Here is a 4,801-nt window from a genome sequence, read left to right as displayed (position 1 = left end):
GACAAAAAAAATAGCCCTTCTGTAACAAAATTGCCACATATAAGAGAACATTACACACTCCATAAAACAGAAAAAGTGTAACTTCCCATTCCATTCATAACACAACTGATGCTTAAAAAGTGTAACTTCCCATAATGGTAAAACAAACAGGAGGAACTTTCATAATGATAAAACAATTCCAGAGTGTGAGGTATCCACTTTTTATTCACACACAAAACAACCCATCAACAAAGCTTGCTTTCACTTTTCCTTGCAAGGAATCATGAATTTGATTTTACTTCAGAAATTAACCAAAAAAAAAATGCATATGGTAGAGAGCCTTAGTCACATCCTTAAACTTCAATGCTGGTTGTTATGGAAATCGACTTAGGGCTATTGCCAACTATCAAATGAAGGCTGGTGCTCGTAGTGAAGGAAATCGACTTATTGCCAACTATCCAACAAACCTTGAAGTGAAAATTACATTACATTATGTACAAAAATGGATATAGTTTGAACATGTAAACTCCCCAAGTTTTCTTGTGCCCCTCATTGATGGCTGCTGTTAAGCTATAACATGGGGAAAAGCTCCCCCCTTCCCTTACAGTTCGCTACTTAGGGTTGCACGGTTTCCATATCCAACCATTAATCTAGTCAGCTTCTTATTACTCAGACACTCTTGGCAAACCGTCGAGTCTTCAAATCTGTTACCAAATTATGAAAAAAATCAAATAAATAATGAATTCATGACTATCTTTGCACAGTATCTATGTATGATTAATTTCATTGTGACATAATAGCTAAGATAAAATATCATTAGGTAAGCAACCCAATTTAAATCTTGAAGATACAGAATCTTCAGTGATTTTAATATCTGAAGAATAATTAATTGCTCTGTACATATCAGGGAACGGTATCAGGTGTTGCAAACTCTGTGCTAAATTGACAGCATCTTCTGCATTACTGACTATTTGATTGAAACATATATATCTCCCATAGGCAGATGGATCTTCATAAGCACATATATGTGCATCCACTAGAAACCTTATGTATACAGTAGCTAAAGTGCCCTTCTCGTACATTTGTGCAGCCCCTGCAATCACAAAGACTAGCCACTGTAAATAAACTAGCTAATATTTTGCACTTCCATAGATTGGATCCTCTCCAAGGGATTACCATACCATATTTGTACGTTCTAGAGTAGAGTCTATTTGATATGCAGATCTCTCACCCTCACCTTTAAGATATGCAATGGTAGATCCTGAGCTTTTGTATGTGATACCAAGTCCCACAATTAGAGATGAGTTGATTGTCACCATATTCAGCCCCCTGTCCATGGCCATCACCCATGCAGCCTTCTCTGATAGTGTCTTGGCTAATGTGTACCACAACTGTGAATAGGAAATATTGTGTAATTAGAACATAATACCACAGATCACTGCAAGGTTCAGAATACTATTATTAAACTGTACAGCTTTGAACTCCACAATCTTTGAGAAACACCCAAATTTTGTACATATACCTCTTCAAAAAAATGATGAATACCGCACCACAATGTATTTAGGTTCTCTCTGTAAAAATATATATACTTAGCACAAAGCCATTTTAGCCCTGATTTAGTATGCACCAAAGATTTAGACAAAGGTTACATATCTAGACTTTCTCATTATTTGATGAATTTATAACCTGGGCAACTTCAAAGACAAAAATGAATTGGATATGGATTGTTGCATATAGAGAAGATATATGCACTATGTTGTCTATGATGTGGTATCACTTCATTAATCTTAAGAGGCAAAAGATCAATTGGATATGGATTATTTCAGGGTTATCCGCAATATGTAGCATGTATTATCATTTGAGCAATTTTAAAAAGCCAAAAGCTAATTGGATATGGATTCATGGACTGAAAGAAGGAAGATGAATATGTAGCATGTATTATCATTTGAGCAATTTCAAAAAGCCAAAATCTAATTGGATATGGATTCATGGATAGAGAGAACGCTAAAGCAAGATGCATTGTATAGCTCAGTAAAATGATGGTGGACGAACTAAAATATGAAAGAGTCAATTGGATTTATTTCTTTAGATTGGAAGGAGAAATTATGCTTTTCCCCACCCAGATACAATTGTTACAAATGTCATGTTTAGCTCATATTAAATATACTACTGTCATGGATTCCATCACCTTGGAAAACTACTATTGTAGCTGGCCTTGAAAAACTGTAGATGCAAACGTTGAAGTTATTTATTAGATTAACTAATCTGATCAAAGAAGCTTTAGATGCAAACTTCTGAGTTACTTACTAGATTAAGCAACTAATCAGACCAATGCTATCAAACATACCATTCAGTTAGATATCGTTAACAAGTTAAAAGGAAAAAGTGATAAATCAGTCCACTTTAATTAGATTGTATACTAAACTTAACATTTTGTCATTTAAAAATTATATATACAGACCTTCAATTTCCTACAAAGATTTGCATCACTCCAATGCCTCTCATCAAGGGCATTAACCTTGCAGTCTCCATATTCTCTCCAAATTGTTGCAGCCACAAAAGAAGTGAACACAACTTTCTCAATGGTCTAGGTCTGAGCACACGCTTCCAGTGCATTGTGGGCTGCTTGTACTTCAAGTTCTGCCATCACTTCCTGTATTACACAAGTCCACATCTATCAATATCCAACCCTTCCAATACATATACCAAAATGCCCACATATTTAATTCAAAGGTTCACTAACTTACATCATAACCTGCAGCACTTTGAGGGTGTTCAAAGCTATAGAATAGACCAGAACAGCCCTTGAGCGCATCAGTAATGTTGTGATAATCCAAGACGTCTGCATAGAAGATCTACAATCGATCCCCATGCAATTTTCTGAGAGACTCAACTTCGCCTGCCACTATTTAAAATCATCAATGAAGAATGCCAACATACTATAAGTTCAATAAAAAAGAAATGTGAAAACCTTCATCTCAATTTCAAGGTGACTGGGAATTCAAAATAGGGATGGGATGGCGCAATTTTCCTATATTTATTCTTAGGCGTTTGAAAAAAAAGGTAATGCATCAAACTTGGGTTAAAATATTAAATTCATAGATTCATCTTAACGTGAAATTTATCAAGAAACTACAAAATCTTGTTCTTTTTTCAATAAATAAACATACCAGCGTCTCTCTGCACAGTGGCGTGCACTGAATAGCCTCGTTGCAGAAGGCCCTGAATAATCTGCAAGCCTACATAACTGGACGCATCCATGACACAAATTACCTTACCATTGCCCTCAGAGGGGTTCAGACCAGAGGTAAACACCAGCATGGCTACTCTCCACAAATCGTTTTTCTGAATGCAGGCCTGCAAGAGAGAGACATAAGTAAAAGAGTATGCCTGGTCGACCATGGCAGGAGCTTTCACTGGATTCATGGGATTGGCTTCTGTGTGAAGTTGAATGGCAGGGAGTAGTCTACCCAGGCGGAGGAATTGGTGAGGGAGCAGCCTGCGGGTTATTTCCGAATTCAAATTCCATGGTGAATTAACTTACCGACGACAAGACATGATGGAAATCGGAATGTCTGTCAGGAACCTGTCAGTCGTCGACATTAATGCGGAGGGTGGTGGAGCTGGGTGGAGGCCGCGGAGGGTGGCGGAGGGCGGAGGAATTGCCAGCGGCCGGAGCCAGAGGTTTTTCCGGGCGGCGACGGAAACTGGGCAATTCCTTCGCCTGGGTAGAGTACTCCCATCTAATTTGTTGAACTTCAACCTTGGGAACTAAGACGGATGATGACTCTTTTTGTTGTGTCGTTTGTTTCTTCTTTCTAAACGATGATGCGCCCAACCACATACTAGCACTTACAGTAATATATTCATCTAAATTTGTCATACGTTTGCTTAATATTTTTAGGTGATTCTGTCAAATTGAGAAAGCTTGTATTGGAAACTCGATTTAAAATGTTACCAAATTCCATTCCTGGGTCTCGAAGCTCGCAAGTTCTCTATTCTTCATGATGGAGTAGCAATAATCTTTGTTCTTCACGATGGAGTAGCTATTTTATAGATAGAAATTAAAACTTATAAAATTGTCTTGTAATTTTTTTTGGAAGCATCATGAAATTGACATTGAAACAGTGAGAAAACATTATCAAGAATGCAAAAATTTAGGGGCCATGAACTTGAAAGCTTGTGGGTGATTCCCGTCAGTTTGTATTGGAAACTCCATTTAAAAATGTTACCAAATTCCATTCCTGGGTCTTGAAGCTCCCAAGTTTTGTGCTGTAGTTTTTAAGGACATTTAATATCTGCATGGCTTATGTTACTATTCCCTGAAGAAGGAAACTTCCATAATAATCCTCTATGCGTGTACGCATTCGTTTGAAACTTTGATGTTCAATCATGTTTCCCTTGTAAAATGTTACCAAATACCAAATTCCATTCCTGGGTCTTGAAGCTCCCAAGTTCTGTGCTTTAGTTTTTAAGGACATTTAATATCCTCATGGCTTATATTACGATTCCCTGAAGAAGGAATCTTCCATAATAATCCTCTATGCGTGTACGCATTCGTTTTGTCTGGACGACAAATTCTGAAATTTGACTGTGGGAGTGTTTAAATTGTTTTTGGATGGCGGAAATGGATTTAGCATCTGTCATGAATGCCTGGGTACCCAAAACACTGAAGCTTGACTGCTATAATTGACACTTTCAAAAAAATGAGCTGGATTTTTTCAAAATCATGCTGTAATTTCTATCATTTTCTGTGCAAAATTAAGGCACTAAAAATTCTAAAACGTGACAACTATAATCCACATTTTCAAAAAATTTAGCT

The 4,801-nt window shown here is 37.1% G+C and overlaps 1 pseudogene; it reads right to left on the bottom strand.

Moving 5' to 3' along the window:
• Window positions 1–361: 361 nt before the first annotated feature.
• On the bottom strand, window positions 362–3,405 carry LOC149138073 (cinnamoyl-CoA reductase-like SNL6; annotated as a pseudogene).
• Between the last annotated feature and the right edge of the window lie 1,396 nt (window positions 3,406–4,801).

The sequence above is a fragment of the Pinus tabuliformis genome, chromosome X (genome assembly GCF_031772625.1).
Source record: "Pinus tabuliformis cultivar Carrire ecotype Pingquan chromosome X, CPIR1, whole genome shotgun sequence".
In the NCBI taxonomy this organism is placed as follows: domain Eukaryota; kingdom Viridiplantae; phylum Streptophyta; class Pinopsida; order Pinales; family Pinaceae; genus Pinus; species Pinus tabuliformis.
The sequence above is the reverse complement of the archived record's forward strand: the minus strand, read 5'-3'. Positions and strand labels throughout refer to the sequence as shown.